This window comes from Prionailurus viverrinus, chromosome B4 (assembly GCF_022837055.1).
Source record: "Prionailurus viverrinus isolate Anna chromosome B4, UM_Priviv_1.0, whole genome shotgun sequence".
NCBI lineage: Eukaryota > Metazoa > Chordata > Mammalia > Carnivora > Felidae > Prionailurus > Prionailurus viverrinus.
In genome coordinates, this window is record NC_062567.1 from 97,323,861 (window position 1) to 97,351,063 (window position 27,203).

The 27,203-nt window shown below is 37.8% G+C and overlaps 1 protein-coding gene and 1 long non-coding RNA gene across 9 annotated transcripts in view; one reads left to right on the forward strand and one right to left on the reverse strand.

The window, feature by feature from the left end:
- OSBPL8 (oxysterol binding protein like 8) overlaps positions 1-16,886 on the reverse strand; it is a 158,891-nt gene extending 142,005 nt beyond the window's left edge. For 4 of the 7 annotated variants that reach the window (XM_047866613.1, XM_047866612.1, XM_047866611.1 and 1 more), the window contains exon 1: positions 15,195-15,600. The gene's annotated coding sequence lies outside the window, so the exon portion shown is untranslated. Of the gene's footprint in view, positions 1-15,194; positions 15,601-16,786 lie in introns of those variants that run through there. The other 3 variants (XM_047866616.1, XM_047866615.1, XM_047866610.1) reach the window with 1 other exon arrangement.
- The window catches only part of LOC125170223 (uncharacterized), a 31,968-nt gene continuing 20,453 nt past the window's right edge, over positions 15,689-27,203 (forward strand). For both annotated transcript variants that reach the window (XR_007153937.1, XR_007153938.1), the window contains exons 1-3: positions 15,689-15,918; positions 16,420-16,588; positions 17,869-18,005. This is a non-coding gene — a long non-coding RNA (uncharacterized LOC125170223). The remainder of the gene's footprint in view (positions 15,919-16,419; positions 16,589-17,868; positions 18,006-27,203) is intronic.

Sequence of the window (27,203 nt, forward strand, 5' to 3'; positions counted from 1 at the left end):
GGATCCTAGGATCGAGCCTCATGTCAGGCTCCACACTGAACGTGGAGCCTGCTTGAGATTGTCTTTCTCTCTCTCCCTCTGCCCCTCTCTCCTGTTTGTGTTCTCTCTCTCTGTTGCTAAAATTAAAAAACAAAAAACATAATTCTTAGTAGGCTAAACATTCCTCCACATAGTTTATTATTTTACTATGGCATTCCTTGCAACATGGTAAAGACAATGGTAAACTTGAGCTCAGTCGTCTATGTAAATTATGAATTTCAGAATCAATGAGCTCAAAAAATGAGATTATATAGCTTTCCACAGACTCTCATGCTGTCTCTCAAGGTTATTTATGGTACTTCTCATGGTGTCCTCTATGTTATTTTTATTTCCCATAATGTTGGAATATTAAATATCTGTCCAAAGAGTAGGGTAGGTGTTAAATGAGTAAATTATATTTCCTTCACTCCTCTCCCCATTTCTTTTTCAACCTGTTGACACTGGTGCTCACCTGTAATTCCACTACAATCACATAAAGATCATTCATTGGTAAATTTAATGCTTGCTTTGCCACACCCTTATTCAAAGACTTTCCAGACATTCTAGTCCCTGTAGTCAATCCTTTCACTAGTTCCCTTCACTCTGTCCAAGACTTTGAGTCTAAATTTAGTGTCTCAGGGTTTTATTCTGTTGGAACCTCTTCTCTACCCCCTCACTTTCAACTACCACTTTCATGCAGTAACTCCCTATTCATACCATCAGTCTAGAACTTTCTCCTACATTCAAAACAACATGTCTAATGACCTGCAGAAGTTCAAAAACGACCTGCATCAGAACCATCTGGAGGGCTTGCTCACAAAGAGATTTCCGAGCCCCACCTCCTAAGTTTTTGATTCAGTAGGTCTGAGCAGAAACCCAAGAATCTGCATTTCTAATTCTCAGGTAACACACTTTGAGAACCATTGGCCTACATGATTCTCCCTTGGATAAATTGCAGATACCTTAATTTCAACACAACCTAATATGTCTCCCAGCATCTGCCCTGGCTGCCTTCAAACCATTCTTTACATAGCATCCAGAGTGATCATTCACTCTGTTTAGCATATTCTAATCATTTCCAAGAGATCTTAAGACAAAAATCAAAATCCTTAACATGATCTATCAAGCCTTACATGACCCAGTTTTTGCCTACTGTACCACACTGCTATCAATCCTTCTGTTTTTTGTTTTGGTTTTTTTTTTTTTTACACACCCCTCCACAGTGGACTCTTTCAGTTCCTAGCAAAAGCCAAGTTCCTTGCTGTTCCAGGATATTTAAACAAAATGTTCTGCCAGAAATATTATTTTTTTTTCCTCAGCTGAAGTCACCTTTCTTGGCTCCCCTCCCCCACTAGGTCAGCAAATTCTTGTATCACCCTATATTTCTTCCTCTTAGCACTCTCCACATGATAATTACAGTGCATTGTGCAATTAGCAGTTTACAGTCTATTCCCCATCCTTGCCCCTACCACAAGCTCAAAGAGGTCAATGTCTGTAGTCTCCTCTGAATTTTTTTAGCCACTTGCATAGTGACCTGTACTCAAATATCTGTTGAAATAATGGTCCTATGACATTAATTTATTTTGAAATCCCAAAAGGAAAAGTATTATTAAAAAGGGATTACAGGCATTTTTTTACTATCCTCCAATGTCTACAAATGAGGAAGTTTCATTAAATTCCACTACCTGGAAATTTAAATCAAGAAAAATACCACCTTCAAAAGGTAAAATGAAATCTTCCTATCATAAGTTCCTCTACAACAAGATATATAGGCATATTGTTTATTAACTGCACTAAAAGTACTGATATCCAAAACCTATTCACTAATATTTAAGCGTATAAGGCAGCCTAAGATAATTTTTGCACAAAAATTAATTTACATGTATACCTGCATCAAAGAGTACATCCAGGCCTAGTAACAGAAGTAGTTTTAGTTCATGCCAGGAAATGAGATGGGAGTAGCTGTTCAGAATTAAACCTATATATGGATAACCACAAATATTAATATGACCAAAAATCCAATTAGTGTGCAAAGAGATGTTCTATACACTCTGATCTCCTTTAAAACAGAAAGAATATCTGCTGTCTGTAATTCATTCAACTCTTCTTCTCTAAAGTACATGCTAAACACAAGGACCATGCTCTCGAGTGCTGTTCAGATGAAGGCCAGGACTGAGCATCAGGTGCCCAGGACCCAAGGGCACTGCTGCCCACCTTGCCTAGCTTGCCCCAGTGGCATCTTGGCCCCTGCGCCTCCCCAGAGCTTCAGCCCATAGCCAGGCGGGCCGACCTGGAAGGATCCTGTCTGGCTTACCTTGCCAACCACAGTGAGAATGAGGCCTCCTTGCCTGGGTCCTCAGCCCTGTCTCTGCACTTCTCCTCTGGGGAGAAAGGGCACTGCCTCCACTACTAGTTGGGCCCACACTGCTGCCTTGTCCCACAGTGGAGGCATTTGGATCCTCAGACCCCAACCTCATTCAGCCAAGTGTCTTTCTGTGTCTGCGGGGAGGTGGGGGACAGACACTAGGTGGTTCAATGTATTTTGAAGCTCCTTGAGCAGGTGGGTCAGTGTCTGCATGAAGTGGATTAAACTGTGCCCACCACCAAAAGAAAATTAAAAATTAAAAAAGTAATAATAAAGTGCATGCTAAGTCGGCATAGTACTAACCTACGTGGCAAGCAGAACAGGTATAACTATCTTAAGATGTAACTTTAACAAAGCAGAATTTACATCCAAATAAAGGTTAACTCCATTCAGAGTTGTCATTTTTAGGGGATATTCCAAGTTGTCATCACACAAAACAATTTTGGAACTCCTCTTTTCTAATCTCTTTCTTAACCACCTTCCAAGTGACATTACAGTGATAGGTTTCATCCCTTTTGGTCTTCTGATTTTTAACTAAAAATGTCATTCCTTATTTTGATCCCTAATTTTATGTATGAGACTTGGTCTAGAATGACTTCCCACTGTTTCCGTGTATCAAATCCATCCTCAAAAAAATGTCATTTGCCACCACAGAATGTAGGTTAAAAGAATGTGACTGAGGAAACAAAAGAAACACAGAAAGAATAGTTCCAAAAGTGTTTTTGAACAACACCATTACTGAAATAAATCTAAATAACTGTGAACACCAGTTATCTCTTAGACACATAAGTTCTAGTATATTTAAAAATTGGTCACATTTCTACTTTAGGCACAATTCATGGATAGGCCTGACCCGTGACTTCTGGTTTTCTTGAATAACAGATGCTGTAAAGCATAAGCACATTTACTACGAACTAAAGATTAAAAAATGAAATAAATTTTAGGAATAAAATCTGGTGGTCTACTGTCACAACATGGCTTGCGGAGGCAGTTTGGTTCACTAAATAGAATATGAATATAAAATGAAATAGGCCAAGATTCAACTTCCGGCTTGGCCTCTTTGTAGCTACATGACTGAGCATGCTACTTAAATATGGAGTCTGTACAACATGAATCACGCCATTGCTAAAAATGGGAATAATGCCATCTATTTCACATCTATTATAAAGATTATATTACATAGTATATCATCTGACTAGAATTCTAGCCCTTAACATTTTCAAGGAATCCTCAAAAGAACTTAAGCGGCTATCTGTTCCAAGCTCTCAATTTTACTAAGATCCACAGGACCAAGTGGTTTGCCAAGGTCACACAGTTACTTAGTAGGAAAGACAATACTTCTGGCAGGTTTCTTATTCTCCCAGTGCATCGGTTTACTAAATTAGTTCGTGTTTGTAATGTTATGTAGCCCAAGCCTGTGACAGAGGGTCTCAAAGAGCATTTTTGAGACAATAATAAATCAAGACCACTTAAGGACAGTGCTTGCAAATAGGATACTGGCAATCATATATTAATAATTTAGTACTACAGGTTAAATGTCTCTCTTGGATTTTAAGTCTTTGTTTTTAAAGTTAGGTACAATATTTTAAATTACAGTTAAAACTACTTGATTATGCATAAATTTCGTTTTCTTGAAAGGTTCTTTTCTTTTTTTCAAAAAAATTTTTTTTTCAACATTTATTTATTTTTGGGACAGAGAGAGACAGAGCATGAACGGGGGAGGAGCAGAGAGAGAGGGAGACACAGAATCGGAAACAGGCTCCAGGCTCTGAGGCATCAGCCCAGAGCCCGACGCGGGGCTTGAACTCACGGACCGCGAGATCGTGACCTGGCTGAAGTCGGACGCTTAACCAACTGCGCCACCCAGGCGCCCCTGAAAGGTTCTTTTCTAAGAAAAATATGAACCTTATCTTAAATCAAGATACTAGGAAAAAATGAATGTGTTTCTCATTTATTAAGTATGGTAACTGGTTATAATAAACCAAAAGAGTTACCTAGTTTCCTACAAGTAAAATTAATGCCCATACTTAAGCTAAGAGTTCTTATCAAGGATCAACATTTTAAAATTCAAAATCTAAAGTTAATTCAAGACAATCTCAAAAAATTTTGGTATTGACTTTCTTATTCAATCCCAAAATCAGTTTCTTCATATTTTGATACAGACAGAGAATGGCTTTCTACCTTGGACATGAAAGAAAAATGAGTATCTGGGTACCTAACTCTGGCCTAGATGCTTTTGGGTTTTGAATTGTAGGTATAAATTACCACAACCAAAGTACTCATCATCTTTAATTTATCATGTGAGAACCAAGACTCATAATTATAGTTTTGCATGCCAATTCAAAAGGGATCTATGAGAACCAACACAATTTTTAACACTTTAAGAATGACTACCAAAAATGAAAAACTATAAAGATAATTCTTACACTAAAATCCTGTTCCTAAAAGAAAACTAATAAATATGATGACAATGAAAACATTTTTAGAGAATACTAAAAAAGCATAGATTTTCTGAATTTAATTAAAATCATACTTTGCCCACAGACACAAAATGTTTCACTAATTTCAACTTTTGAGTTTGAAGAGGCTGTGAATTACAATACTGTGAATAAAGAAACCACAAAGATAACCAAGTACATGAGACCTTGCCAGTTAAAATGTTAAATATGTTAAGCAACCAACCTTTTAAGTGTATCTCCATTTTTCCTGATGAATTTTTTGTCAGTAATGACAGGCTATTTTTTTTTAATTCCTACATCATAATCATAAATTCTTGGGAAAATAAAGATATAAAAACCATAATCCCCCAAACAATAAAACCTTTGAAAACAGTTAAATTTTATCTATATAATACTAAAGATTATATTTTGAAATTTCAGGAAGTGTAAGAAAAAGCACCAAAACTCTAAACATAATAGAAACAGTAAAGGACACTGTAACAAGCCAATCAAGAAGGAAATTGTGATAGTAGATACCTGAAAATGTTAAGGATATGTGAAAAAAGTAAAGCAAAAGACCTATAACCACTACCTAGTCCAATCTCTGAATTCTAAAAATCAAGAGTTTCAGAGAATATAAAAAAAGTTCACAAAATAATCAGTAAATAGATGTCCCCTGTATTAGGGAATATTTACAACATTGACCTCCCCTGTATTAGGCAAATAAAGAGCTAACTTATTTCCTAAGCTACTTTAAATTTCAATTAAGTATTTACTGTGTAGTTCCCATAATATATAATCAGGCCAATTCTGGGGGTTTAAGCCTTCCATATCACAACCTTCTGACAGGATTTCAAATGCAAAGTAGTCAGCATTTTTAAAATCTAAATTGTAAAAACTTGATTGCAGGAGAATTATGACTCTAATCATACACACACATTTCAGCAGCAGATATCATAGCTATAGAAGAAAGAATCACAAAGTCATAAGAGAAAACAAGAATAATGGGGAAATGCAGCAATACCACAGAAGAGAGGGGAAAGAAATAAATTTAAATGTCTTTCTCCAGGATAATTTACAATCAGTCAATCTGATATCTAAAGATTCAGTAAAGAATGGGAATAAAAAAGAACAGGTTAAAGAAATTTTATGACTATAAAATGAAAGAAGGAGATGAAAATTAAGGCCTTCAACGAACTAGCTAGGCAATTTAAGTTCAACATTTTTTTAAGTAGGTTTCACACCCTAAATGGGGCTTGAACTCACAACCCTGAGATCAAGACCTGAGTTGGAACCAAGAGTTGGATGCTTAATCAACTGAGCCACCTAAGCGCCCCTAAGTTCAACATTTAAAGCACCAAAGATTATAAGGTAGAAGTGAAGGAAAATAGAGAAAAATATCAGTAACTACTGAACCAAAGTAGCTGTAACAATTAAGGGAGAGAAATAAATATAAAAGAATAAGCCCTCACCTATCTGGACACAGTGAAGACACAGAAAATAACATTTCTCAGTAATCAAAATATCACAAGAGCCATGGGCTTAAAGCTAATATGTTATTCTCTGGAGCAAAGTCAGTATTTTATCCACAATTTTAAATGGTCTCATTCAGTTTCCAAATAACAAAGAAGAAATGGCAGAGAATCATAATGACATGTGCAAACCGGGATAGAGGACAACAAAAGGGGAATCAGAAAAACTAAGAAGCAAACAAGAATTCAAAAGGAGTACAAGTTTTAGGACCAACTGGCATACAGATATAAACACCTATACAAATCACTAATGAAGGAACATCATTATATTTTAACATAGTATCATGATCACAATTTCTATGAATAAGCCTGCATTTAAAAAAAATAATTCAATACTTCTACATATCTGACATTTAAGAAGCTAGAAAAGGACTCTAATAAAAGACGATGGACTAAACATAAAATTTCCCTCCAGTTACTCCATCCCATTGAAATAAAAATTCATACAGTTCATACAGAAAGAAGTAAAGCCATAAGAGCAAATAAATTTAAAATTGGAAATAGGGGTAGTGTGTGTGTGTGTGTGTGTGTGTGTGTGTGTGTGTATAGCTTGACATCACAAGCAGAGAAAACCACACGCCCGTTATACCCTTTAAGAGTGACACAAAAGGGTGGGAACCCATATGTGTGACAGGACCCAAGAGAGGCATGATTGCAAACTAAACGATACAGCAAAGGGTGAAAACTGTGGGGTAAAAAACAGAATTAAATGTTACTTGACTGTATGAGAACAACTACATTTCCCATCCCCCATCTCCAAGCAAGCACCTAAACAACTAAGGGCAACATTTACCCCCAGGCAAAAAGACATTCTGCTTTTCTAGAAAATAAATGACTAGGAAAGACTAAAGTGAGGATGCTGGCAGAGTAATAAACCCTTTTCATCTGGCATTTAGAGGGCCAACAGGCTGGAAGCTAGCTCCTCTCTCTCGTACCCTAAAACAATGCTTGCCAATAGACAGGCCCTACCCTGTACTGTCCAGCCCTGAAATGCTGTGGCTAGAGTTCCTATTCAAAGAAAAAACTAGTAGGGAAAACAGTCCAAGGAACAGGGTGGGAGAGGGGAGACCCAGACCAGAAGCCCAGTCCATGAATGGACAACCAAAAAACACCAGGGATATAAGGAAAACTAATCATGGAAAATAATAATTACAAAAACAAACATAGAAAGTGACCAGAATGGAAAAAGAGATAATTGAAGAAACACAAAAGAACCTTATGTTTCAATAACCTATTTTACATATTCTGAAACTAAGAGCAGCAAGTATTACAACATAAAACAGAGAAGAATGATAAGAAAAGAAAAACAGAACAAGAAAATTCACAGATTACCCACCCAAAAATATCAGACAAAAAAACTAGGGGAAAAAATCCCCTGAACAAAGAATCACAAAATATGAAAATAAAATGAGACAAAGATGATCAATCCAAGAGAGAAAATACCTGCCTACCTAAGAGCACATAGGCAAACAAAAAAGTGAAGGTTGGAAAATAACAAAGACCTAAGAGAATTTCTGAGAATTGAAGACTCTCATTTAGACAATAAGAACAACAGAGTGCCTAAAACAAATAACCAAAACAACAACCTAGGGGCACCTGGGTGGCTCAGCTGGTTAAGCATCCCTTGATTTCGGTTCAAGTCATGATCTCACGGTTCATGAGTTCAAGTCCAGCATGGGCTCTGTGCTGTCAGCTCTGTGCTTGGGATTCTCTCTCTCTCTCCCTCTCTCTCTGCCCCTCCCACCCTCTCAAAAATAAACTTTAACAACAACAACAACAAAACAAAAACAATCTTTATTAGGACAGAATAAAAAACAAATCATCTTTGAAAAAATAGTGAATTAGCCAACATATGGCTTCTAATCAGCACCCCTGGATGCTAGAAGACAACCAAGCAATACTTTCAAAGTTCTAAAGGAAAATTACTTGCAACCTACAATATTGTGCCCAGCTATCAGTCAAATGTTAGAATAGAATGGAGACAATTTGTACATGGAATAAGTTAGAAGTTTACCCATCAAACACACTTTTTCAGGAAGTTACTCAAGGACTCCAGAAAAAAGATCAAGTAAATTTAGAAAAAAAGATCTAAAATAGAATGGATTCAAGAGTACACCAAAAGGAAGTTTCCAGAAGAGACTTAAAAAGCAACTAGTGCAAACTGAAGCAGAATTAGAGGCAACTCCAGATAAATAGGGAATACAATATAAAGCACACTATGCCAAAGAATTGAGGGAAAGGGGAAACTGATTTTGACTCAGGTCATGATCCCAGGGTCATGGGATTAAGCCTTGCACTGGGCTCCATGCTGAGCTTGGAGTCTGCTTGGGATTCTCTCTCCCTCTCTCTCTGCCCCTCTCCCACTCACTCATTCTCTCTCTCTATCTCTGTCAAAATAAAATAAAAAGAAAACAAAAACAACATAGCTTCCTTTTTTGCATGTTCAGAAACAAACCTCTCCCATGAACTCTACCTCTCTCCTAAGAGGAGAAAAAGTCTTTTAAATAAAGCTAAGTGTCTTTCAGTTTAAAGTAATTTCTTTCAGCTTAACTTGGTTAAGTCAGTGGTTCTCTACCAGGGGCAATTTTGCCCCCAAGAGGACATTTAGCAATGTCTGGAGACATTTTTGGTTGTATGATCAAGGGGAGGTGCTAGTGGCATGTAATGGATAGAGGGATGTTGCTATACATACTACAATGCACAGGACAGCCACTCACAGCAAAGAATTATCCAGCTCAAAATATCAATAGTGCCAAGATGGAGAAACCTGTTTTGAGGGAACTCTTCAGACTTTTATAAAAGAACTTTCATAGTTTCTCATGGCTTCTCATTCTTATAATGGTGTCTGAGCACAGAGCATTCATGCGCACAAGAAGTATTATGATGGATCTAAATGTAGATCCATGCCCTCTGGGTCCTCATGGGCTTCAGAGTTTTAGGAGAGTCATAATGGCACATGCTGATGAGAATATTATAACAATATCCAGTGGATCTATTAACTTGGTCCCACCTCAGCTCTTGCTGGTATGGATATTCTTAGGAGCTCAACTACCTATCCTAGGCAGCCCAAGCTTACAGTTAAAGCAATACTAGCTGCTTAACAAACTCCAGATCTTCCATTAACTTTACACAATTAAAATCTCTCATTAAAATTACAATCTATTATGGGTACACTCCTCTTTGATGTACAGCTTTCTTCCACATGGTAATTTAAGGACTCTAAATCCTTCCAATCTCATGGCTCTACCACCCTCTTAAGTGCTCCTGGTTCCTTGGATCGGAAAAAAAAAAAAGTTGGAGAAAGAACACCTGCTTTTCTGTCACTCTATGCTAAAGTGAAAACACATCATTTCCATTCACATTCCACTAGTGAAAATCAGTCACATACATGGCCCCACCTAGATGCAGGGAAGGATCACAAGGGTAGAGGAGAGAATGACAGAAATGCACTCCTAGCTGAGCAACTACTTCCCAGTGTTAACTATACTACAGCAAGAGGGAGTACCAACTGTGGTGGGCACTGAGCTGAATCTTACAGAGCTGCCCTCCCCCCGCAACAATTACTGCATGGTCCCTGCCTTCACAATAGTAGCCTCATGACAAGCTTGCTGGCTCCCACTCTGTTAACTTCTATTTTTTTCACTAGGATTATGTGAGAACTTCTAGATCTCTTTCATACTACATAAGAACCATGGAAAACTCTGGGCCCTACTCTGCCTAAATATACCATCTTCTTCTACCATGTCAGCACCAGACCACGTGCAGGGCAATAAGCTAATAAGAGGCTGTGCAGGTTGTGAACTTAAGTAGTCTGGCTCCAGAGCCTATGCTATTCAGCCTCCTTAGATTTATAAAATAATAGGTAGTAAGAGAGTAATTCTATGATCATTAATATTTATAAAGCCCCCACATCTTGCAAAACAGGCTAGGAACTATTACAAACTCCCCACTATGATGCACAGCATTGTTTTTTCTTTACTTTTGACTTGCTGATTTTAAGTCCTATTACAGTCAACACAGGCAAAAATATACAGTCGCAAGGCTGGTCTTCAGAATTTCCTCACCCCCAATCTGTACTTAAAAAATGTACCTGCACCCTCATGTTCAAGGTGTTCTACCTGTTTACTCTAACCCAGATAATGCTACTTAGAGTGGACTGCTCTCTCCCCAGACCTACCATACTCCCACGCCATCAAAACTTACCTACCCAGATTTCATAATTTCCACAGGGGCCCGAGTCTTCTCTGTAAGAAATTATGTAATCTGATAAACTACTGTGGCACTTGGCAGTCAAAACACAAGTTGCTTTTTCAGTGGTGAAAAATTTCAATAGGATAGATTTCAATTACACAGATTTGTGACCCTCAAATATTACTATATAAAAATCCTCCGTACTAAGTCTGTAAGTCAGTCTTACCCTAAAAAAGTATGAATTCAAAAAATTTTAACAAGTCACCTTAAAAATACTATATCCACTATGTTTTTTTTTTTAATTTTTTTTAACGTTTATTTATTTTTGAGACAGAGGGAGACAGAGTGTGAGTGGGGGAGGGGCAGAGAGAGAGAGAGACACAGAGAGAGAGAGAGACAGAATGTGAAACAGGCTCCAGGCTCTGAGCTGTCAACACAGAGCTCGATGTGGGGCTAGAACCCACGAACCATGAGATCATGACCTGAGCCGAAGTCAGACGCTCAACTGACTGAGCCACCCAGGTACCCCAACATGGCAAATACTTCAAACTAGTAACTGGCACATAGCAATCAACACATATCAGCTGTTATCAGTAGTAGTATTACCAGCAACAACACCTACTAAGCTACCTGCAGGAGCTCTAACAATCTCCTTCTGAATCCATCATGTTTTTAACAATCCTAAATCAAAGGTTTCTCCTTTTTATGTGAAAAGAGTCTCCAACCCCAAAACCATTTCCTCTTTTCTTTGGTGGTTTGTGAATATGGAAGGTAGTAACTGGTGTCTTTATCATTTCAAAACTCCAGACTTTTTTTTAGTTTGTTTTTTTTTAATAATAAAATTCCCTTCCAAATATTATACAAAGGACAGATTGCTCCAAGGATTATAAACACTACAAAGAGTTCACAAAGTATAGTGAAAAATTGAGATTCATAACCAAATAGCTACCACAGCAAAAAGCTTAGATAAGAAATGATACAGAAGTCCATTAGCCTACTCAAAAAATACTGAATTCTAAAATAAAGCACACAGGTAGAGATCCACCATAGTTTATAGTCATTCAAATCACCAAAAACATAGAGGATGTTTTGGGTAATTTTTTTTTTCCTTAATAGCAGGAAAATCCCCTGTGTCTTCACAACAATGAACACATGACATGATAGGCATGGACTATTTCTTCAAAAACAAATTCTATAAAGAAGAAAAGCTTAAGGCTCAGATTTTCAGCCACACATATCCCTTAAAGCTTTAAAAATTTAAGGCATCTAGCATTTTTCCTGGTAATATTAAAATGAAACAAGCCTCATTTCTGTCAGAAAACATTATGCTTGACTGAAAGAAAACTAAGCATCTAAAATTTTGATACTTATAAATTTAAAGGTAATTTAAAGGGTCAACTCAAAGATCAAGTAGATATGAGGTCATGATAAATACACCAAAATATTTTTTAATAATCTAAAGACAAAGATCCATTTTAAACAATTTAACATAAAGTTCTATGTCTTAGATATTGAAGTAGGCACTTCCATACACATTATGAAACTTCATTCTCCCAATAACCATATGGGATAAGGATTATGGTCTTCCTTTTACAAATGAGATAACTAAGGCCCAGTGATTTGCCCAAAGGCACTTACTTGTATAAGATTTAATCAGAAATCCGTTTCAAATTTTCTGAACCCCCTAGTTCAATGCTCTTGCTTTCAGTATACCACTGTCACTTCCAAAACTCAAGTACTCTAAATCTTAGTTCTTATAAAGTGTGCCAATCTTTTTATCTGGGAGAGAGAACAGTTATAAGGGGAAGAAAAATTATTCATAATTTACCAAAAAAGACTCACTGTGCTTAATCCCATGATTACCCAGTCCAATTTAAATGCTTTGGTTCATGCTGTCTACCCCCTTAAAACACCTGCTTATCTTCAGATATACAGCTTTCTGCAAAACCTAACTCACGAATTACCTCTTCTAAGAAAGTTTCCCAGTTATGACCTGCTCCCTTCCTCCTAATCCAACATCCTTCCTTATCACCTCACTCCTTGTATCTATTTCGGACTACATTATCACACACTCCTTTTCATTCTCCTGTCATATATCTGGAACTGTATGTTTTCATTGAGTAACTATTAAGCATTTGCAGAGTGGATGGTGAGCAAAAAAGACAGGCCCTTGCTATCATAGATGGTTTACAGGGTTTGCAACTTTAAAAAAGGTAAAAATAACATGGGGTGTAAGAGTATGATCAAGGACAAGCATTCATTTACTACAAGGCCTCTGAAGAAAGCTTCTCCCTTGCATACTTGATAAAACTTTTCAGGGAGGAAAAAGTCTGGAAGGTCTCTCAGATCAGACCTTCAACTTCATGCCTTTGAGAAAATGAGGGAATGGAATGGGGAACCAAGATAGAAAGGACAGATCTAAAATCTCTCAGGGGTTTCCCACACATGGATGTGAAATCTACCTCTACAGGTTAGTCCAGACATCTCTTTCTGAGTTGTATCCACAAGAAAATGATACTTTAGCTACAACTGCTCCTATCAAGCATCTCCACCAATCTCCTTGCACTCAGCCACCTTCATTATGCAGTACTCAGAGGCTTTTCAATTCAAATTGTATATATGCATTACATATACGTCATATTCACAAGGCACAAGCAGGACTTACGCCTTCTACTTTTGAACTCTTGATGCTCCAAGATCATTGCTATAAGTGTGTTCAGCTTGGGGTATAATATTCAAATATAATACTTCAGGTGTTGCTATTAGCATAAGAATTTTCCACAAAATTTGAAAACTACATCTAAGCATCAATTCCTATTTTGTCACCCATGCCCTAAGGAACCTGTTCTTGAAGGATTATTTCTAAACCAAGTTTAAATGTAGGAGGAGTACTCACTAAAGAAATTCTGCAATTTGCTCTTTAACAAGGCCAAATTTATAAGTGCCATAAATGTGCTATAGGAAACACATCTGATTGCCTCCAAAATGTAATAATATTCTAACTGAAAAATGACAGCATCTTTCCCATATCACAGATACCACACTAATATTCAATAAGAAATAAACCATAGTCATTTTTAACCAAACCATTTCTAAGCAGCTGTAACATATTGTGGCTCAAACGGTTCACATGGAAATTGACCACAACAACCTAATCTCCATAATTAAAGACCTAAAAAGTAATTCTTATGTTTCATCTATTCCCTTTCCCAGCACTTTGAACAGGCATATTGTAGTCATCTCATACACAGTTACTAACAAAAAAGGGGCAACAAATATGTAAAATTAGCTATATCTTCTATAAAGGACAAACTGCATACCCTTACTCTCCCTTCCCCAACCTGTTCTATAAAACTAGCATGATCTTAATTTCACTGTAAAACAGGTTCTAGCAAGCATAAAAATTGACCATAGTCGCTAAGCATGATCAACTTTAGATAACACCTGATGGAATGAAGAAGCCCTAACAAGCAATTCACCCATGTTTCTCCACAATCCTTGCTTTCTCTGGAATCCTAAGGGAGGCAAAAACAAAAAACCAAAAAAAAAAAAAAAACAAAAACAAAAAAAAAACAAAAAAAAAGCAAACAAACAAACAAACAAAAACAACCACACACACACCAAACCTGTTTTAAATGATTATCTGAAAAGACCTAAAGTGGCATTAATTTGAGGCTAAGTTTCAGGGGGCATAAGTAAAAACTAATAACCCTACCATACATGGGACATTCTAATACTAATTAGAAGTCACTCAGCTCCTCTAGGATTAGAAAGGCAAAAACTTCATTAAACTATTGAACGCAAATATGCTTACACCATAAGTTAGAGAAGTTTTCCCATCTGTTTAAATAGGCGCCCAAGTTATCTATTATTTCAAACAGCATTTAGATAAAATGAAATTAGGCAAGTTCCCCAAGGCAGATGTCTTTCATAAGGAAGAGTGTGTTAAATGACTTTTGTGAATGGAAAATCTGCAAGTACTGTTGCTTCACTCAGCTGGTCTTGAGTGGGTGGCTCAATGAACCAGAAGCATGCTCCATTGGAAGCTCCTTAGAACCGGATTCCACCCTTGAGAAAAGGCTTGGAAACAAACAATACATTTAAAAGTACAGCAAAGGCTTCGCCTTCCTCCCATGTTACAAGGAGGCCACAGGAACTGAGTTGAGAGCAACAACACCGTGTCACCGTGTCGGCTCTGCAAGGGCGGGTGCGGTCTGCGGTGCGCGGCACAGCCTCCTCTAGGGCTGTCACAGGAAAACTGGAGCCTCGCCTTAACCGCACCAAGTGACAAAGCGCCAGCTCTCCCCCGGGCGGGGGCTTCAGGCGAGACCCCGAGGTCGGCCCAAACTTCGGGAAGAGTCACTCCGGGCAGTCAAAATGCTCTTACCAACCCCCCCCCCCACACCGCCCCTTCCGCGGCTATGTAAGGTTTGCAGACGCACGTCCTGTGGGCCCCAAAATACTCCACCCCCGCCAGCCTTTGGAATCCCCCACTCCGAAAAGGGACAAAGGAGTCAAAGAGGAACTCTCCGGCTCGGGGAGTCCCCACTGGCCCGAGCTCAGAACGTGGGGATGGGGGTGCAGTCTCCCGGAGGGGTGCGGACCCGCCACCACCCCCCCTTCCGACCCAGGGACCGGCGTGACACTCACCGGTGCGGAGCCCCTGGAGAGGCGGGAAGGAGCAGGCCGATTCCTCCGGGGCCCTGCACGCGCCCGGGCGGACCCCAACTTCTCTCGGCTGCTGTCGCCGGAGGCAGCTAGGGCGCGAGCCCAGACCGAGGGCGCTGGCTCGCGGCCGCGGAGGCGCTGCCGGCTCAGCCCGCGAGGGGGGCGGGAACTCGCGGCCCGCGGTCCTCTGGCCAGGGCGGGCTCCACTTTCCCTCCGTCCGCCAGCTACTGGCTGCGACCACTGCCGCGGCGAAAGCTAACGCTGCAGCTACTTGGGCTACAGCTCCCACCACCGCCTGGCCCCGAGCGCGTCGCGGCCTAATGTTGTCATGCGCCGCGTCGCCGCCTCTCTCAGCACCCACAGCCGCCAAGATCCTCTACATTCGGGCGCCCTCCCCCTCCAGGCCCCGCCCCCAGCTCGCGGGCTCCAGCCACCAGCCCCCCTCCCCTCTTTCCCGTCACGTGACGGCGCGCGGAGGCGGCCGCGGAGACGCCTCCCCGGCGGGCCGGGAGGGAGTCGCGCGGGAACAACTGTCAACACCTAGTTCTGCCAGAGTCTTATCGCATCCGAATTGCCTCCGCACACCCGAGGGCGGCTTCGGGATTCGAGCCCACCGCCGCCCGCCCGTGATCTACTGAGGCGTGGTCTGGACCGGTCTTTCAGGGCCCTGCCTAACCTGAGAAGACTGCACAATAGAGCTCACTGGTATTGGCCCAGGACCCCACGCCCACTCGGAGGCCCGCAGGCCCGAGCTTGAGACCCGCCTCCCCAGCCTCGGCTTGACTAAAGTTTTAGACAAACAAAGGAAAAAAGAAGGCATCGTGGTGTCTTGCTTGAAAAGCAGTAACAAATTGTTCCTATTTCTAGTACCACGTTAATTGTGGCATTTAATTTACTGTCTTCCTCATTAGAGTTTGTTTTTTTTGTTTTTTGTTGTTTTTTTTTTTTTGAGGAAAGGATGGTGTGTCTCAATCACGCTGGGATGAAAATAGCCTAGCAAACTTATTTTTGTTCCTAGTCAGGTTCAGCATCCTTCGTGCCAGTTCTACAGTCATTAAGTCTCACAATGTGTTAGGTTGGTGGCAGTTTAAACAGATCCACAGGATTTGGCAATTCGTTGCAATTTTAAAATAAAGCCTAATCTTTTTTTTTTTTTTTTTAAGTACCTAACTTTTGGACGTAAACTTGCTTTCCTTTTAAACCCAGGTCCGAGGAACTCTCCCCGCCTACCCCTGGTGATGAGAGGAAAAGAATAGAAATGCCAATCGCCAGAGGAAAGAGAGTAACAATACAGAAATGACGGAAGTAGAAAAGCAGAAAGATCATAATCAAACCCTGCTAACCATGCAAGCACATGAGAAAGTTTTCTCAGTTTGTAAGTCATTTTTCCTTCTGGCCCAGAACTAAGGGTTTTTGCTTAAGCATGTTTTATGCCCTCATTACGTTTTCTTAACAAGACCTCAAAAAGCATTCTGATCACCTGGATACTTGAATTACCAATAGAGTTTGGCCTATATGATCGTAATTATCAATGTATTTCATGACACACTAAGAAATAGACTTTAGGACTCACCGTTATTTCATGTGAAGAAAGAAAAATACTGCCATTTAAACTATGCAAAGCCACTGATATTTTTTAGGACACATCTTGAATTCAGAGTTGTTAAAATGTGAGAAACAATGGGTCTTGGAATCTATGAGATACTGTAATGAGCTGATGTTCCAATGAGGGAAAGATTCTACAGGTTCTGTTCTGAAGTCTGAGATACTGTATTTGTAGTTCAAATAAATACGAGAAAAGTTTTATTATTGTGTGAATGACACTAACTCAGTAACTTTGGAGTTTGGCATCAGATTGAAATGTCTTCTATTTTCTAGAGCACTATTTTTTAAATTGACTTAAAATTCAATTTTATTTTTTAACAAATAGGCTGGAATGGAATAGAATATAAAGATCAGAGTACACATTTAGCGTGGACAAGAAATTGCTTTGTGAAATTTTTGTTTCATTTGTGGGGAAGGATAAGAGTGTGTCCTATGTTGTGATTTAAACTGTGTTTCTTAGTGTGAGTTACAATCAAATAGATTTGAAAAAGAATGTTCTTGGAGCACAAATAACATGCAAAATATACCCTCTGGGCTCTGTTTCTCTGGTTCTTTTCCTTTACTCTGGGAACTAAAACTACAGATAGTAAAATAAGGCAAATCTCCTTGACAATCCTCTCCTGCGTCAGCCCAAATTTCTTCTATTGGTTGTTGAAAATAAACAGTCTTTTGTTGGAACGGAAAGCACCGTTCTGGAAGCAAGGTGGTGGTGGTTTACAGACTCTGCTAATTAGATGTGTGACTGGATGAATTACTCTCTGCATATCAAGCTCTGATAAAAAGTAGGGAGTTGGGGGGCCGCCTGGGTGGCTCAGTTGGTTAAAGCGTCCATCTCTTGGTTTTGGCACAGGTCTTGGTTTCAGCTCAGGTCGTGATCTCACAGTTTGTGAGTTCAAGCCCTGCATCGGGCTCCACACTGATGGCTGAGAGTCTGCTTGGGATTCTCTCTCTCCCCACCCTCCCCTCAAATAAATAAATAAATTTTTAAAAAAAGTAGGGAGTTGGACTATATGCTGTTTAACCAATGTTATTCAACCTTTTTTTTTTCAGTGAATGATATTCACATTGGAAACAAACAGGATTATGCAAATTATTGTCTAGTCTGACTACCTATAACTGCTATCAACCACACTAAAAAAAAAGTCAATGCAAGTTCATGAAAGTGAAGATATTATGGGACAACAAATGTAAGTATATCTTCTGTAATTGTATTTTAACTGTTGCTAGTAATAGTTGCTTGTCATGAATGATGATTTTGACATACCTCACAATTGATTGCAACAAAATGATGTATCAATACATTGCAAATGAGAAATACATACTTTTCAGATCCTTTCACATCTAATATCGTATGATTTCAGGAAATGATCAAACTAGCATTTTGATGTAATCACAACATAAACAGAAACTGTAATGTGTGATCCTGTGCTATAACTGAAAAATACCCTAAAACTCCCATTTGCTATGATTACATACCCTGCAAGTTTGCTACTCTTAAAATTATTTTGAGAATAATATTTTTAATAAAACTTTTTAATATAATTGTCCAATTTTATTATAACTATTCCATTTTAACTCCAGTAAGAATCTCTTACGCCTAGTGTTTAATTCATTGTACATTTCTGACAATGAGAAGTTCTTTTTCCAAATCAGCTAAAGCACTGACAGGCACGATAATTTATCCCACAGAATATGCATCATCCCTGACCTAGAATGAGAGAGATTGGCTTGAAGTTGTTTTCTGTTTTTTTGTTTTACTTTTGCCTATCCATTTAGACATTTATGTTGCCAAAGATTGCTAATGAAGATTTTAGGTTAAAATCCTCATTTTCTCAGAGAAGATTAACAGCAACCTCAAACATAAATAAGGTATTCAATACAACTTTGAAGACTGTGGTAGATTATGTTATTACTCTTGGCCATGTAACTTGCTCTAACGAATGGTTTATGAGCGGATGTAACACAGGCCAACTGCTTTTTTGAATGCAACATTCAGGTCAATCTCTTGGTCTTGTGCTGCCTGGCCATGAGAAAGGCATGTTCCAAATAGGGTCTCAGAATGAGAAAATACGTGGAGCAGACCTGAAACTGACCTTTAGAGCAGTACACCAGCAGCTGACCTGCAGCTACTAACATGAAGCAAGAGTGAATCATAAATATTTGTTGTTCTAAATCACAGAGATTTTTGAAATTGTTATATAGTATAATCTCACAAATCAGCTTAAGTGAATTTAAGCCAACAGATAAGTGGTTCTAAGGCTAAATGCACTGTAGAACAATAATAATCTTCAATTTAATAAAACAAAATAATAGACATCTACAAGGTGCCTGGCTGGCTCAGTCGGTTAAGTGTCTGCCTCTTGGTTTCCACTCAGGTAATAATCTCATGGTTTGTGGGTTCGAGCCCCATGTCAAGCTCTGTGCTGACAGCACAGAGCCTGCTTAAGATTCTCTCTCTCTCTCTCTCTCTCTCTCTCTCTCTCTCTCTCTCTCTCTTTCTCCCTCTGCTCCTCCCCCACTCAAGCACATGTGCATCCCCAGACTCCCTAAATAAATAAATAAATAAATTAATTAATTAATTAATTAATAGACATCAACTAGATATGTGGTAAGCACCCAACCAAAAATTTATATTAGGGGCTCCTGGGTGGCTCAGTCAGTTAAGCATCCGACTTCAGCTCAGGTCACAATCTCAGAGTTCATGAGTTTGAGCCCTGTGTTGGGCTCTGTGCTGCCAACTCTGAGCCTGGAGCCAGCTTCAGATTCTGTGTCTCTTTCTCTCTCTGCCCCTTCCCCACTCGTACTCTTTCTCTCTCCCTCCCTAAAAAGTAAGCATTAAAATAATTTAAACAAATTAAAAATTTTTTATATTAAAAAAGTAGTCTGGGGTGCCTGGCTGACTCAGTTGGTTAAGCGTCTGATTCGGCCCAGGTCACGATCTCGGGGTTCATGAGTCTGAGCCCTGCGTCAGGCTCTGTGCTCACAGCTCAGGGCCAGGAGCCTGCTTCGTATTCTGTGTCTCCCTCTCTCTGTACCCCTTCCCCAGCTCACACTCTGTCTCTCTCTGTCTCAAAAAGAAATAAACATTAAAAAAAAAGTCTATTTGAAAAATCTACAGATTTTCTTGCAAAGTATTTACATATTGATTTTAAGTATTTCTGTTTAGTATTATTTGTCTTAAATATCCCTCAATGAAAATTTGGATAATAAAATACAAAGAATATAGGCTTGTATTTCTGGCAATATCATGGCTTATATACCTCACTCAGTGATCACACTGGAAACAAAAATCCTGGAAAAATGTTTTAAATTCTATTAAATGTATTGATTAACTGGTAATAAAGAAATTAGTAGTTCAAAACTGGAATGAAGGCAGAAACCTAGATAGAGAGTTTCACTCCAAATGACCCCAAGGGCATTTGCCAAATCCAGTTAACATGAGCTTTGGTGTTCATGGCCTTATAAAAGACAAAACCCATGACCTGCCCTATGCCCACAGAGCTGCAGTTCCAAGGATTATTCACTTACTGTAAAGATGTATTAGAAATAAACTTGCCCCTTAGTAGCATACACACCTCTCCCCTATATTCTACAAAGAAAATTACTGTCTTAAACGTGGCATCTAGTGGAGAGGGGAAAAGCAAAATCATATCTGAGAATTTAGACTCACAATCCAGCTCTTATGCACACAAAAAAATATAACTTGAATTCATATTACCTGGATGATCCCAGAAGGTATTCAGCTGATAATTGAGAAGAATGTTTGACTGATAGTACTTTCAGACATCTGGCAGAAGCAAATGTCAGTCCTCTCTGGAGGAGCCCATCTTCAGTTTAAGCCTTAAAGAATAATAAGTAAAAGTCTTAGGAAAATAGCTCACATTTTAAAAAATAACAAGCACAGAAGAAAATAAGACACCATTAGTGAGAAACAGTGAACATAAGATAGCAAAAACATTTAAAAAGACTTCAGATATTGAAATTACCAGACACAGACTATAAAATAACTATATAAAATATGAATAAGGGAATAAAAGATGACCTTGAAAATACATACACAAAACAAGAAAGTATAAAGAATAATCAAAGATATTTTTTAAATGGAACTTAAAGAATTAAAATATATAAGTTATTAAAATTTAAAACTCAGGGGACACATTTAATAGTCTATTTGACATAGCAGAAGTACAATTTAATGAACTGGGAGGTAGAGATGAAGAAGTTGCCCAAATGCAATAGAAAAAGAAAAAAATGAAAAATATAAAAGAGACTTTATGTGACATTGAAGACATTGTGAGAAAGCCTGAAATAAATTGATACTCCAAAAGAATAGGAAAGAAAAAAATGTGGCAGAAGCAATATTAGACATGATAATGGTTGAAAACTTTCCAGAACTGATGAAAGATTCCAATTCACAGGTTAAGAAGTCCCCCAGATCCCAAGCAAATTAAAGAATAATAAATCTACACCTATATACATCACAGCAAAACTATAAAACACCAAAAAACAAAAGGAAAAGAAAACTTTGAAATTAGTGGAGAAAAAAATAGATTATTCTCAAAGTGTCTGGTAATCGACCTTCATTGGTAACAACAGAATCAGAAGACCATGGAATAACACCTTCAGTGGGCTAAAAGAAAATCCAATGCCTATTTGAAGAGGTCTTTTAAGAAAGAGGCCAGGGGTGCCTGGGTGGCTCAGTCGGTTAAGCATCAGACTCTTGACTTTAGCTCAGGTCATGATCTCACGGTCATGAGATTGAGTCCTGCATCATGAGATCCAGCCCCAAGTTGGAATCAGGGCTGGGTGTGGAGCCTGCTTAAGATTCTCTCTCCTCTCCCTCTGCCCTTCCTCCCCCACCACAAAAAAAGAATGGGGCCAAAACAAAGGCATTTTTAGGCCAACAAAAGCAGAGTTTGCTGCTAATAGTGATTCTCACTAATAGAAAGTCTAAAGAAAGTTATCTTCAGACAAAAATAAAATGATCCCCCTATAAAAGATCTGGAGTTAAGACTGAAGTAAGAGCATTGAAAGTGGTAAATACTTGCATGAATCTAAACCCACCAACTATGCAAAACAGAATTGTTAAAATTATTTAATAATATTTTTAAAAGAAAATATAGCTATCACTCATATTCCTAACATCAGAATAAGTCCAACCAGATTCTTATCTTATACCTACTATTAAACAGACCTCATCAGAGCAAGTATTTTTCCCATTTGTATTATTATTTCCATCTGGTATATGCCCTTAAAAGCAAAAACACTAGGGGCACCTGTGTAGCTCAGTCGGTTAAGCATCTGACTCTTGATTTCAGCTCAAGTCATGATTTCATGGTTGGTGGGATAGGGCCATGCATCTTGCTCTGTGCTTGACTGCACTGAGCCTGCTTGGGATTCTCTCTCCCCATCTCTCTCTCTCTGCCCCTCTCCCACATGCTCTTTCTCTCTCTCTAAATAAATAAAAATGTTTTAATTGAAAAAAAGCAAAAGCACTAAACATTTTCATTTATTTTTTTCTCTTATCCATATAGGCAAAACTGTATTAATATTTTATTGATATTCTCTTTTTAAATAACTGTACTGCTGTAGCATTTTAAGTGTTTTTCCTCATGACATTTTTATTTCAAATTTGCATAATGTACCAGCGGAGATGATTTATTAATAATCAGACTAAGAAATTAGCATATATTTAGGAGATCATGATTTAGAGTAATAGAGTATTAGAGTTATTTTTCACATATCTATGAAGAATTAATGAGTCCCACCATAGAAGTCTAAAAATGAAAGTTCATCATAACAAATTATATAATTATGTATTCACAGGTTAAGGGCAATTAAGTCTTATTGAAAAGCTCTGCCTACCCTTTCCACCCACATTGCCTATTCAAAATTAGATGCATGCTATGACTTTTAACACTATCTCTGGAAATAGTTAGAAAATTTATGCTCAGGCTGTAAAGATTGACTCCTGAGGTTTAAGTCAGCCCAGGGGGCATCCTGAATTCCAAATAAATTTTTAAATGAAGAAGAAGAACCCATTTCTTTCTGATATCTACCTGGACTACACATTCCCAGCTGTAAATATGGTTTTCATTTCAATTTCAAGAGAGCATAGGGGTGCCTGGCTGGCTCAGTTAATGGAGTGTACAACTCTTGATCTCAGGGTTGTGAGTTCAAGTCCCATGTTGGACATGGGACCTACTTAAAACAAGAAAAAGAATTTTTAAAAAGACAAAGTGTATAAAAAGCTGTTTGTCACAATTATGTAAACATGAAAAGCATAGGATGCATAATTCCTTAAATTTCCAAAGTTGTGGTAACTACAATGCAGAGAAATTATAACTTACTTTTTTTTTTTACCAAAGCTTTACTCTCTTTGTTTTCCTCAACCACATGAGATTATTTGAAACATACTTACTTCTTTAATGCTTTCTTGATGAAACCAAATCTATAATTTCACTGCAGAATGTCCAAATGAATTCCATTTCTTTATAGTTTTTAATGTTCGAGAGATTCTATATTATACTAGTATAGATTATTCCAGTTAGCTTTGTCCAACCTGTATTATACATCTATAAACTTTCTAACAGTTCACAAGTAATTCATATAAACTAGATTGTACATTAATTCTTTCAATTTAATAAGTTATCAGTTTTTACTGGGTCCAAGGCCCATCCTAGTTACAAAAAAAATTAAGTATCTGTAAGTTACTCTATCTCTTTTCTGAAATGAATGGGAAGCTATCAAAAGACTCGCCCTGTAAACTAACAGTGTTTCAAAACTCTCATTTCTGTTGTTCTCTGCTGGGAATGAAAGTTCCATACACACAACATCATCAGGTAGAAATCTCCGTACCACTCCCAACAAGGGCAGGTGTTACCTAGATGCCTTTTGTCAAATCTCCTAAGTATTTATTATCTTTCTAACTCCTCCAGAACACTGGTACCCAAAGGTGACAAGGTGAAGAAAGAAGACACCTATCCTATATTCCAGTAGTGTCTGTCCAATGCATTCTTGTCAGGTTCATCCCTCTGTTCTAAGCCCTGTTGATATTTTCCCTTAGTTGTTTTCTGTCAATTCCCATGGGAGCCTAACTTTTGCCTGCTATTATATGCACAGACAGCTGAGACCAGACTCCCAATCCAATTCTGCCACCGGTTTCCTTTAACCCTTAATCCCTATAACACCCTCCGGGAAATGGACTGGAGTTGGGATACATCTATTTATGATTTCATTTTTAAATGTCAGCTCCTTTCCAGAGATGGCCAAATACTTCACTGCTTGTGGTCCTACGGTGTTGATTACTTCTGACTATCTTTTGCTGTCAGCCAATAGTCTTGGACCTGACATTGTTTGCATCCCAACCCCTCCTTCCTGAAGTTATTACAGAAGTAGTACACCATGAAGACAATTATCTCAACTAAGAACAGGGAAAATTATAGAGGAAAATGACCTTTATGCCAAAATAAGGTCAAGAAAAAAAAGGAAGTTACTATTAATGTATTAAAATAGACTCATTCGACATATCAACCAAATGCAATGCGTGGACCTCTTTCAGATTCTGATTCAAAGCACTTTTACAAAAGACATTAATGAGACAACCAGGGAAATATTAATACTAGTTGGATATTACCTGATATCAAGGAATTATTGTTAATTGTTTTAGATATGATAATGATATTTGATTATGGTGTTTTTAAATGTCTCATTATCTAGAGACACATGCTATATAATTGGGCCCATGCTTTAGGGAAAAAAAAAATCCTTCATATTATGTCACTTTCTTTTCTCTACCTGTAGGTCAAATCCATGGGCATGTACTCTACACCTACTAGTTATTTTCTACCTGTAAGATAGTAATCCTTTCCTCTTTGTCGTGTCTATGATTATTTTTTGGTAAAAGTATTCAAGTCAAAAGCAACTCATGCAATCTGTTATTTGCTCCAAACCTCTGTTAAGCCATGGTGAAAGGCCAAACATCATATGAACTGTGGTAAATAAATCTGATTAAGCACGTTAACATGTTCAAATTTATATAAAGCCTTCTGCAAATACAGATTAGAGATGCTAAGAAGCAGATGTACTGATCTCCTTGGCATTCACATGATTCAGCTACAAATAGAATTTGAACAGATTCCAAATGCACAACTGTCAAATTCATAAAAAGTAGCAACAAAAAGTCAAGTGAAAGTTTAAGCTTTGCCTGACTAGCACTGACTGTTTTCCGGGGGGGCGGGGGGGGGGGGAGTTGAAAGTATTCTGTTAATGTTTTATTTCTTCAGTGCTAATATTTGACAAGAACTAAGTGCTTTCATTTTATGCATGGATGTTCCCATTAAGTTAGCAGTTATAATCCAGAAACTGTTATGAATTAATATCACTATCAAGTCCAAAGAAAAATCTCAATTTAATCAATGTTACAAAGCTTATCAATATAACTTTGACTCACTGAACTAGTACAGTATAGTGCAGTTAACGTTAGAGGTGGAGACCTCTAACGTCAGATATATCTCAGTTCTAATGTTAGCCCTGCCATTTACTAGCCCTGCCACCTCACCCAGCCTCTTTCCTCATCTGTAGAGTTAAATTTTTTTTTATTTTACAGTGTTGTTATGAGAATTAACTCAAGAAACATAAATTATTATGATTACTATCTTTGGGGAATATTACATTGTACACAATTTTACTAACTGTATTTTCACTTTACTCAGTGGTAAGAACAATTACACACAGACTGTATACTCTACCAACCTTACGTTGATACCAAGGCTTTGTGGCAGCTGGCCTAATTCTGAGAATTATAGAATATACATAGATGGGCATAACTTCAGGCTACGGAAGTAGATTTATCTAAGAATCTGTACATTCCCCGATTTAGGTATCAGTCTCACATGTGATGTAAGAATGAAAGCTTCTTCTACAGCAATCAGGAGATAGACCCAACTTCAGAGTTTTGTTTTCCATTCAAGTAAGACTTCAAACAGCCTTTAGAGTGTTGCAGTACATGGAGTCCACACTCTAAGCCAATCCCCTCTTGCCAAACTTATTTCTTAAGTTTACTATAATTCGGTTTACTACGAATCATAGTAAAAAAAAATTATCTTTAAGCACAATACAGGAATACATGCATTTCCTTATTCTTCTACCCTCACAATGTTTCTGATATTCAATAGAATATCCAGGATATCTTGTTTATGATATTCAGTAGATGTAAAAATCGCTTTTTGAACTGTTTTAAAGATATCAGATATAGAGATTTGGTGGATTCAAATTAAACATTTGGGGCTAGAATATTTATAGGTGATGTAGTATATTGTTTTTACAGCATCTTTCATGCTATTTGATTGATTGCTCAGACTGATGCTCAGTCTGATAATTGAATGTTATTGATGCTCAGACTGATAATTGAATTAATGATATGGCAGTCTCATTTCTACTTTATAAACTTGTGACTGGGAAGTAATTTGTTTGGTATTACTTTGATACTATGCATATGCTCAGTTCTGCTTCTATAAACCTCATGTTTTAACACTTGTTGTAAACCCTTGCACAAGTCAATAATCTTAATAAAAATTGCAAAATAATTTTAATTCCATTATTCATTTTATATTCTGACATTTTTTCAGTAAAATAGAGCTTGCCTTTTATACCTAGAACTATTTGGTTACCTTAAAATATGGTTTATGCAGGAAAGGAAAAATAAATAATTCCTTACTTTTAGTTAGTATTCTTCAGAGAAAAGATAACTTGGAGACTAATGGGAAAATCTGAATTTGGGTTTTAGGTAAGATTAAAATTCATTTATTGGAAAGGTTAGAGATTGTTAATTTTTAAAAAGCAAGTTGTAAAACTGCACAAGTATGAAACTATTTTGGTTAAATATATATATATTTATACGCATATATAGAGATAAATAAAAGTATGCAAAGATATACAATAAGCTGTTAACGGTGGTAATAGATGGGAAATATGGATGTTTTTATTCTTCTATTTTACTTATATATAGTTTCCAACTTTCTGTCCTGCACATACTACTTTCCTAGTAACAGAATTTTTTTTTTTTTAAGAAAATCACTATTTCTTACTAAGCCTTAACATATAGCTTCTGAATCATCATCAACACGAGACTAAACATTCCAGCATTAAGAGGCTGCCAGGGCATCAACCTAGCCGCTTACTTTTTTTAAAACCTCTCTGCTTGCAGATTTTCCTTTGCCTTTTCATCTTACCCATGGTTCATAGGGCCCAGCTCTAGAGTCATGTAGCCTTTTCACTGTAGCATCCTCACGAATTGGCAACTTCTTTGTATGCTTCTGTTGATCTTTGGCAGAAATTCACTTATTTATTATTTAGTTTTTATGTCGTCATATTAGTTTTCTTCT